The sequence below is a fragment of the Mus pahari genome, chromosome 9, assembly GCF_900095145.1.
Source record: "Mus pahari chromosome 9, PAHARI_EIJ_v1.1, whole genome shotgun sequence".
In the NCBI taxonomy this organism is placed as follows: domain Eukaryota; kingdom Metazoa; phylum Chordata; class Mammalia; order Rodentia; family Muridae; genus Mus; species Mus pahari.
This window is the reverse complement of record NC_034598.1, coordinates 16,394,990-16,406,075: the sequence shown is the minus strand read 5'-3', so window position 1 is coordinate 16,406,075 and position 11,086 is coordinate 16,394,990. Positions and strand designations below refer to the sequence as shown.

The following is an 11,086-nucleotide window of genomic DNA, read 5'->3' as shown; positions in this document are numbered from 1 at the left end:
GTCCTGCATCCTTTGGTGATCAACAGCAGTATGGAAATGTAAGCCGAATAAACCCTTTCCTCCCCAACTTGCTTCTTGGTCATGATGTTTGTGCAAGAATAGAAACCCTGACTAAGACAACATTCAAGTAGAAATAGGTGCAGAACTCAGGAGAGAGGTCTGGTTTTAGGAAAGACATATGTGATTCACCAACAAAACTACAGGAATAGATTTTAAAAGAAGTAAGAAAAGACAGCACAAAAATGAAGAACAAACTTGCAAGGAATAAATAGGAGGAAAATATCTATAAAGAGGCCATAGAGTCAGAAGGCCATAGAGTCTATGAGGCAAGGAGTAAAGTTTATCACCAAAACAAATGGAAGAGAGGTCTAAGAAAAAGGTTACAGTCAACTGTATAAAAATACCATGTGGTAAAATGCCCCTGAATTAAGCACTTTACCCATGTTCTTCCAAAGTTCATCTTTTAGTACTGTATGAGCACAGTATCTCTAAGAAAGGAGTTAAATTTGGACACTGTCAAACTACCTAGTGTAACTCACTTATCTTTTTTTAAGATAGAGGTGAAACTCATTTAGTACAGAGGTCTTGCCACAGGATGACCATTAAACCCTGGAGTATAGGAGTAGCATGTTTCTTGCTGTTCCCCACTACCTTATGTAGTTTATTGACCTGTGGAGAGAAACTCAAAAAAATACTTACTGAATTATGCATTTCTAGAGTATTAATATGTCTGAAAATGATTATTAGATTATTCCTTAGCAAATCAGTCCTAAAATATAGAGCAGTGGTTCTCAAATCTTCCTAATGCTGCAACCCTTTAATACAGTTCCTCATATTGTGACCCCAAGACCATAAAATTACTTTTATTGCTACTTCATAACTACTTTTTCTACTATTATGAATCATAATATAAATATGTGTTTTCTGATGATCTAAGGCAATCCCTGTGAAAGGTTTGTTTAATCTTCTCCAAGGGGTTTCGACCCACATGCTAAGAACCACTGATACAGACAGTTCTAATAATTTTGAAAAAGCTTTTGAACAACTCAGATGTCCCTCAACCAGAATGAATAAAGAAAATGTGGTACATCTACACAATGGAGTATGGTTCAGCAATTAAAAACAAGGACATCATGAATTTTGCAGACAAATGTGTAGAACTAGAAAATATCATGTTGAGTGAGGTAACATAGATCCAAAAGGACATACATAGTATGTTCTCACTGATAAGTAGATACTAGCCAAAAAGCTCAGAATACTCATGATACAACTCACAGACCACATGAAGCTTAACAAGAAGAAAGGCCAAAGTGAGGATGCTTTAATTGCACTTAGAAGAGCAAACAAAATAATCACAGGAGGCAGATGGAAGGAGGGACCTCGGAGGATACAGAATGGGGAGGAGAAAGAAGTGACAGGATCAGGTATGGGGGTAGGGACAGGAGAGAAGCCCAGAGTGCCAGATGAATGAACAGAAATATGCAGCTACAATGAGTGAAGGGTAGGGTGAACCTGTAGAAAGTCCCAAAGACCTGTGATGCTAAAGGTTCCCACTAGCCAATGGTGATGACCTTAGCAAAAATGGAACCTGAAGACCACCTCCAGTAGATAGACAGGCCCCCATGGAAGTGCTGATTCACCAACCTACCTTCAAACTTTTTGACCCAGTATTGTTCCTGTCAAAAAGTCTGGGGCAGAGATTAAAGGAAAGGCCATCCAGCAACTGGCCCAACTTGAGATCCATCCCATGGGTAGCCACCAAATCCTGACACTATTACTGATGTCATGTTGTGCTTGCAGCATGGCTTTCCTCTGAGAGGCTCTACCAGCAGCTGGATGAGGCAGATGCAGATATTTACAGCCAACCACTGGACTGAGGTCAAGGACCCCAATGGAAGAGTTATGAAGGATTAAAGGAGATGAAGGTGATGCCAACTGACTTAGTTAGGGTTTTACTGCTGTGAACAGACACCATGACCAAGGCAAGTCTTATAAACAACAACATTTAATTGGGGCTGGCTTACAATTACAGGGTTAGAGGTTCAGTCCATTATCACCAAGGTGGGAGCAGGGCAGCATCCAGCAGGCATGGTGCAGGCAGAGTTGAGAGTTCTACATCTTCATCTGAAGGCTGCTAGTGAAAGACTGACTTCCAGGCAACTAGGGTGAGAGTGTTACGCCAACACCCAAAGTGAAACACCTACTCCAACCAGGTCACATCTCCAAATGGTGCCACTCCCTGGTCCAAGAATATACAAACCATCACATTCCACTCCCTGGCCCCCATAGACTTGTTCAAACACATGAGTCTGGGGGGGGGGGACTACTTAAACATAGCATAATGCAAAATGCATTTAGTCCAACTTTCAACGTCCTCATAGTCTATAGCAGTCTCAACAATGTTAGAAGTCCAAAATTCAAGGTCTCTTCTGAGATCACTGAACTGTAATCCCCAAAGAAAGACAGGAAACCAGCTGGCAATCTCCAAACTCTGCATCTCCATGGCTGATGTCAAAGNAATCTTCAGATCTCCACTCCTTTTTCATCTTTGTTGACTGCNACAAACTGCTTTCTCCTGGGCTGGTTCCACTCCCTGTTAGCAGCTTTCCTCAGCATGTATCCTATGGCTCTGGCATCTTTAACATCTTTGACTGTCCAAAGCAATTTCAATGTTATAGCTTCCTGTTTCAGTGTCTGGGATTCCACTTGATCTTTTAGACTCCTCCTAAGGGCTGGCATAACTTCTCCAGCTCTGCCCTCTGTAGCACTCTAAGCTCAGGTTGATCCACTCCACTACGGCTGCTGTTCTTGGTAAGCAACCCATGGTACTGACATCTCCAATACACTGGGGTGTTCCACTCCAACTAGGCTTCACCAATAGCCTCTCATAGGATCTCTACATGGTGCCAAGCCTCAAATCCTTTGCATGACCCCTTCAGTCCTGGGCCATCAACTACAGCTGAGGCTACACCTTCTCCAGTGGCTTTCCATGACCTCTCACAGTGCCAAGTTCTTCATGATACCTTCATGCCTTCAAAACCAGTACCACCTCTTACACATTACCAAGGCCAGCCGAAGCACAAGGTACAACCTTGGCTATCTCTGGAACACAACTTCTTTTAGCTCCCAGAAAATAATTCCCAGAAGATTTCACCTCAGTGATGCTGGTCTCTTCTTAATCATTGCTAATTTCTTAGCTCCAGCTAACCAGCCATCAATTGTCCCAGTAGTTCCTTCCATTCTTAACTCTAGANCCAGAGCCACATGGCTGAAGCTGCAGAGTTCTCCTGCTTTACAAGAACTAGAACATGACCCCCTTGTACTATTACATTGTCACTGGCTTTATGTTTTCCAAATCCTTCACTGCCTAAGCTTGGCTATCGTGGATCTTGCTCTGTAGATTGATCTTGAATGCAGAGATCAGCATGCCTGTCTCTTAAGATTAAAGGTGTGTACCACCANGCCTGGATCTAAATTTAGCTGGGTAGGATCTTGCCCCAAGGNCCCCCTCCCTTAATCTGTTATCTCCTAGAACATAGGATTTTGCTCTATTTCACTTCCTGGTACCCCTTTAATACTCAAACCATGTATTTTATATTTTTCCTTTCTAAGCTTGGTATGCTTGTTCAAACTTCTCTTCATAAGACTTAACCAGAGAACAAAGTCTCTGCTGGGCTTTTTTGAAACTTCCTTTGTCAATGCAATTAATCTGAGTCTCTTCACCTTAGCCTCAGGCAGACTTTTCACATAAGGACAAAAAGTAGCCACATTCTTCACCAAAATACCACAAGAACAGTCTTTATGCCACATTCTGAAATTCTTCTCCTTTGAAATAAATCTCTTTGAATCTGTGTTGACAGTTCAAATTACTCCCAGCAACAAAATTTTCCATATTCCTACTAGGATGATCCATTAAGCCCCATTTAAAGCATTCCACTGTGNTCCAAATNCAAAGTCCCAAAATCCACATTCTTTCAAATAAAAGCATGGTCAAGCCTATCACAGCAATACCCCAGTCCCTGGTACCAACTCTGTCTTAGGGTTTTACTGCTATGAACAGACACCATGACCAAGGCAAGTCTTATAAACAATAACATTTAATTGGGGCTGGCTTAGAGGGTTAGAGGTTCAGTCCATTATCATCAAGGTGGGAGCAGGGCAGCATTCAGCAGGCATGGTGCAGGCAGAGTTGAGAGCTCTACATCTTCATCTGAAGGCTGCTAGTGAAAGACTGACTTCCAGGCAACTAGGGTGAGAGTGTTACACCAACACCCACAGTGAAACACCTACTCCAACCAGGTCACACCTCCAAATGGTGCCTCTCCCTGGTCCAAGAATATACAAACCATCACAGCAACCCTATAGGAAAACCAACAGTATCAACTAACCTGGACCCCTGGGTGCTCCCAAAGACTAAGCCACCAACTAAATAAACAAGGAGCAAACATGAGCTGGTCTATGGTCTCTGGCACATATGTAGCAAAGGACTGCCTTGCCTGGCCTCAGTAGGAGAGGATGTTCCTAATCCTATAGAGACTTGATGCCCAAGGAAGGGAGATGGGGAGTTGGGGAGGGGGATGAGGGGAAGCACACTCTCAGAGGCAAGGAAGAGGGTGATGGGGTGAAGAACTCTTGTAGGAGGGACCAGGAAGGGGGGCAACATTTGGAATGTAAATAAATAAAAACAATTTAAAAGAAATAAAAAGCTTTTGGTCCTTTAAAAATGTTCACAAACAGATTGGAGGGATGGCTCAGTGTTTAACAACCACCCAAGTTCAGATCCTAGCACCCACATCAGGCAAATAAGAGCTACTGGTGACTCCAGTGTCTTACCACTGTGAAGGGACATTGACCATGGCATCACTTATAAAAGAGAACATTTAAATGGGACTTGCTTAAACTGTCAGAGGTTTAGCCTATTATCATCACAGCAGGGAGCATGGGACTATACAAGTGGACATGGTGCTGGAGAAGAAGCTGAGAGTTCTACATCCAGATCTGCAGGCAGCAGGAGCTAGACTCTGGGTCCAGATTGGGCTTTTGTAACTTCAAAGCTAACTCACATTGGCATAATTCCTCCAAAAAGGCCATACATACTCCAACAGAGCTATGCCTTCTAATCCTTCTCAAGTAATGCCACTCCCTGATATCTAAGCATTCAAGTCTATGAGCCTATAGGGGACGATCTTACCCACTACACCCAGACCTAGGGGATTCAACACCTCCTCCTGGCTTTTGCAGGCATCCACACTTAAGTGCATATACATATATACATAATTAAAAATCTTTGCAAAGAATGCTTAGTAAGCCTCCTTTGTGGTCCTGAAGGTAATATTCTACAGCGGGTCATTAAAAAAAAAAAATCAAACTGAAAAACATACACTTGAATGTCTCTTGTATGAAGAATATCACCATGAAGCTAATTTCTTCTTGAAAACCATGACGAAGTTTATAATTAAGTTTCTTAAATCAACACAAAAGATACGTTTATTCCTATTTATAAGAGAAGTTAACACTTCTACACCGTTCCATTTGACATGGTCAAAAACATAACTAGTCTTAACAGTAAGCATGAATTTCTTCTTTTGGAATAGAACTTAAGTTTTCTCTCATCAATTTCATAAGCCATGTTTACTAACTACTGAGAAGTGTTTGTCTTCTTACTCATTCACTTAACTTAAAATGACATAACAATTTCTAAAAATGTCATGTTTTAACAGCTGATACCCTAATTACCCAATAATCCTGAGATAGATTACATTCCTTCTTTTGAAACTCAAGTTTGGTAGAACATGTATTACCAAATTAAAAAGTATAAGTCATGGGTTTAAAGCAGAACTCACCAACAGTGTGAACTAGGTGCATTAAGCATATTTCTGTAACCATCCAAAGAAACTGTTGCAGAAGTTTTACAATTTTATATTTAATCAGTACTAAAGCATATGCTTTCTGTTCTTTAAATATAAATATTCACGATTATCTAATTAAAACATACCATGAAAATGTTTAGTATCAACCATTAATTTCTTTCTTATTACTACAATTCTTATTCTTATAACTAGTTTTATTTATGTGCTCTACCAAGTTCCAGCCTAATGACCAAGCCAGTACAAACCTTTGACAATAAACACAATTCCTAATAGTTCTGTTTGGAGAGTAAAAGTGAAGTCAGGCCAAAATGTAGTAAAACCAGAAAGAAAATTTATACCAGAGAGGGAGTCCTATAAAGGCACGAACATTCATTACATTCAAATTCAGTTCTATATATCATTGTATCTCTCTATCTCCCTGTCTGTCTGCCCTGCCTGGCCTCCCTGCCCCACCTAGTGATTGCTAGATAGCTTTACAATTAGAGTTAGATTCTCACTTATCTCTCTCATTTCATTGGGTTTGGCTTATCTTCCTTCACTTCTGTGAGTCATTCTCCAAAGAGAACGCTTACTATTTCCATTTTCTAAGCCGCAAAATGAAAAAGAACCACAAAATATTTCTGACACTCCTTTCAAGATAATAAAAACTTGATTAAGCGTTGAGTGCAAGCTTTATATAGGGACTATTTGCTAGGTGTTGAGCCAGGCAAAACAAAGAAATAAGTTACTGCAATGCTTAAAGTAACTGACATTATAAGGCATGCTTTCCCATGGCTGCTAAACAAGTATTAAGTACAGACTGAGAATTTCTTATTTGAAATGTTTGAAATTAAAGTGCTCCCAGATTGAAGCTGTTAGATTTTAGAATATCTGCATGTAAAAAATGAAATGTTTGTCAATGATGGTCCGTCCCACAACTAAACAAAAATAATTTATGCTTTATAGTAAAGTCTCAGATTGATTTTATTCAACATTTTTAATAATTGTGCCGATAATGTGCAACTTTCTACTTCTGATGACAAGTCAGTTATAAAAGCTCCAAATACCAGGTTCTGTATAGCAAAGAAACTATCAGCACAGCACAGAACAGGTCTTTACCAGCTGTACTTCAGAAAAGGGGTTAATAGTCAGAATTTACAAAGAATTACAAAATTAAATATCAAGGAAATAACAGAAGGGCTAAAGAACTGAACAGAGTTTTCAAAAAGAGAAACACCAATGACCAAGTCAGTTTAAAAGTCTTCAACATTTTAGTATTTTAAAAGCCAATGGGGAAATTCAAACTAAAACTTTAAGATAACACCAGTCAGAATACCTGTCATCAAGAAATTTGATAGAATTTGAGAGAATGTGGAGACAGGAACCCTTATTCACAGATGGTAGATATGCAAATTAATAGAGGCATTATGGGAATCCACTGAAAAGTCATCAAAAATAGAACTAACATATGACCTATTTTACTCCTGGATATCCCTGAAGAACTCCCAATAACACCATATAGATAATATTTTTTGTTGGGTTTTTTTTGGGGGGGGTTGTTTTTTGTTTTTGTTGGTTTTTGTTTGTTTGTTTTTTTTGTTTTGGGGGGGGGGTTTCGAGACAGGGTTTCTCTGTATAACTCTGGCTGTCCTGGAACTCACTTTGTAGACCAGGCTGGCCTTGAACTCAGAAATCCACCTGCCTCTGCCTCCAGTGCTGGGATTAAAGGTGTGTGCCACCATGCCCAGCCATAAAGATGATTTTAACCCTATGTTTACTACTCTTTTTTTTTTTATTAACTATAAAAAGAACATAGAACCAACTAATTGTCCATCCACAAATGAAAATCGGGTATGTTTGTGTGTGTGTGTGTGTGTGTGTATATATATATATATATATATATATATATATATATATATATATATATATGAATACTCAGCTCTTATTCTCAACCTGTGGGTCACAACTCTTTGAAGAATAACATATCAGCCTGCATTATCAGATATTTACATAATGATTCATAACAGTAACAAAATTCTAATTATGAAGTAGCAATGAAATAATCTTATGATTGAGGGTCACCACATCATGAGGAGCTATACTAAAGGGTTGCTGCATTAGGAAGGTTGAGAACCACTGTCTTAGAATGACCTTTAGTGAGGTCATATTATCTCAGAAAGAAAGAAAAACATATCTTCTGTTATACTAAGTTACTAGTTTAGTACCCCTCTTCTCCCTCCTATCTCTCCTGAGTGTGTGTGTGTGTGCATACAAATGTAAACATGACTTCAGAGAACAAGTAAAAAAGGAGAAGGTTAGCCAGGCGTGGTGGTGCACGCCTTTAATCCCAGCACTCAGGAGGCAGAGGCAGGTGGATTTCTGAGTTCGAGGCCAGCCTGGTCTACAAAGTGAGTTCCAGGACAACCAGGGCTATACAGAGAAACCCTGTCTCGAAACCCCTCCCCCCCAAAAAAGGAGAAGGTTTAATATTAGGTGATAAAGGAGAAATAAAATCAAGTAGTAGACATTGAGTCTTGAAAGATATTGTAGAGATTTTTTTCCACTGGTTTTTTTTTTAATTTTTTGTGTTAAATAATGAGTTAAAATACATGTATTAGTGAAAATGTAAAATCCAATGTAAAGCTCTACAGCTTCAGAATTCTCTAACTGTATAATACCTCCGTTGACATGTAGACTTCAGATATGGCTAATTGTTCCTCGTAACGTTTATTTACAAGTTCTTTGCAATCAAGTTTTGGGGGTACTTCATATTTTGGGTTTTCAGATTTGGAATGTTCAAGTCAATTCCTTATTGTCTCCTCTGTTAATTCTTCATTTATTTCTGTAGATGTTCATAAGCTAAAATTTTAACTGCACATATTCACTTTCTCAAAGTTGAAAACTATACTTACACAAACTATCCTCAAGAAAGATGAATTAGAGTAAAAACTTTATTCTGTTATCATCTTGGCTCTTTATAAAAATGTTTTGTATGCAGACTTTCTATCTCCTATGCCAGACATGAGGTATTAATACAGCCAATGTAAATACTAGAAAAAATGAAAATGCTTTCAGACAGAAATTTGTTTCCAATTAATTTAAACATTCCTCCTAAAGGGCTCTTGCTAGTTAACTATACAAAGTTCTATGAGAACAGGGACTTTCTATGTCCTAGACCTCCCACAGTGCTAGTGAATGAATGAAGAGTGAACAAATGAATGAATGAATGAACCAACTTATTTTTAAAAAAAAAAAAAAAAACTATTCAACAAGGATCAAGAAAACTGTCTTGCAAAATTAATTCACTCATGTAAACAACACTAAGCTACACTTAACTGACATCTCTATGAATATTTTAATGCAACACCAGTATTATAACCATCGTGTCGTGAAAAACTAAATACAAAACATGAGCTAGAGCACGTCAAGACTAGACTCAGCAGCTGAACTTGAGAAAAATCAAACTCAGAAAACAAACGTTTCAGCTTATGAATCTGAAAAGAGGGTAGATAAAGTGACTGTTCTAATTTTTATCCAGGAACAACAACAGCAAACAAAAACAAACAAACAAACAAAACACCACAGGTAGTGATTAGACTGCACCTGTGAAGCACGCATATCAAACTCAGTAGAGACTGAACTTGTTTCTTTTAAAAGTAAAGGAAATCAAATACATGAGTCCACAGCATCCTACCAAGAACCACTTCATCTACCTCCTTAGCATCCCCTTAGTATAGACACTTATTAAAAAAAAAAAACAATCACACTCTAGAGTCCTCGGATTGTTAAATTCACCCACAGCCCTGAACTCCAGAACCCAACCCAACAGATGTTCGCGAAGAACGCTGTTGCTAGGAATTTATAACATAAATAAGGGGCGGGGGAGGAGAAAACAGGTTAAGCCTAGAACAGAACATTTTTCATCATGTGGCCATTCTGTCCTTACACGTGGGCAATCGCGCTGGAGTTTTCACCCCAACCCCCACCTACAAACTTAGGTGAGCCGGGACGCCCAGTCGAGGGATGACAGCTCGGTCCGCCCGTGCTCTTCCGGACTCTGAGACCCGCCCCGCCCCGCCGCACACTCGGGCTCCGCCACCCGCGCCCTCCCTCTCCTTAGCTCACCTCAGCCCCGCCGCCACGCGCGCCTCCGGCCTCCTGGAGGTTTTGCTTCCTCTTCTCACTCCGGCGGAGCGGAGCGGAGGGCTGCGCCCCGACCTCCTCCGCAGCACACGCGGGCCGGCGGGGGTCGCTCGCTGTCACGCCTTAGCGCGCGAGGGCTGCCCAGCTGGCACCGACCCACAAGCCCACACACCCGCGCCGACAGCCGAGGAGGGGCGGGGCGGGCGCCGGCTACACGTCACCGGCCGCGACGCCAACGTCGCCACGTCAGCACCGGGCCGCCCTCGGCCCCGCCCATGGGGGGTGGTGTCGGGTGGCGTCTACGCTAGCAAGGTTCAGCTCACAGTGGTCGGACTCTTGGCTCCCTCCGGCCGACTCCCGCTACTTCCTCTTCGCCTCCCCAATCCCCGCTCGGCTCTGTTAACTGCAGAGTATTTAATTCCTACGGAAGGCAGAAACCAGTGAGTCACAGTCCCGGGGTTACTAGATGGTTCCGCCCACCTGCTCTAGGCTCAAGTTTCGTTTTCCCTGAGTTTCATTATTCTCCACTTTGTACTTCTGAAGTTATTTCTGACCTTCGGAACAAAACATCTGACGATAGCCTGGTGCGACTGGCAAATTTAGAAACGCTAACCTAAAAAAAAAAAAAAAAAAAAAAAAAAAAAAAAAAAAAAAAAAAACTATTCAACAAGGATCAAGAAAACTGTCTTGCAAAATTAATTCACTCATGTAAACAACACTAAGCTACACTTAACTGACATCTCTATGAATATTTTAATGCAACACCAGTATTATAACCATCGTGTCGTGAAAAACTAAATACAAAACATGAGCTAGAGCACGTCAAGACTAGACTCAGCAGCTGAACTTGAGAAAAATCAAACTCAGAAAACAAACGTTTCAGCTTATGAATCTGAAAAGAGGGTAGATAAAGTGACTGTTCTAATTTTTATCCAGGAACAACAACAGCAAACAAAAACAAACAAACAAACAAAACACCACAGGTAGTGATTAGACTGCACCTGTGAAGCACGCATATCAAACTCAGTAGAGACTGAACTTGTTTCTTTTAAAAGTAAAGGAAATCAAATACATGAGTCCACAGCATCCTACCA

General features: G+C 40.5%; 1 protein-coding gene across 4 annotated transcripts in view; it reads right to left on the bottom strand.

Moving 5' to 3' along the window:
• The window catches only part of Ascc3 (activating signal cointegrator 1 complex subunit 3), a 279,428-nt gene extending 269,225 nt beyond the window's left edge, over positions 1–10,203 (bottom strand). For 2 of the 4 annotated variants that reach the window (XM_021204568.1, XM_029542107.1), the window contains exon 1: positions 9,975–10,203. The gene's annotated coding sequence lies outside the window, so the exon portion shown is untranslated. The remainder of the gene's footprint in view (positions 1–9,974) is intronic. The other 2 variants (XM_029542105.1, XM_029542106.1) reach the window with 1 other exon arrangement.
• Between the last annotated feature and the right edge of the window lie 883 nt (positions 10,204–11,086).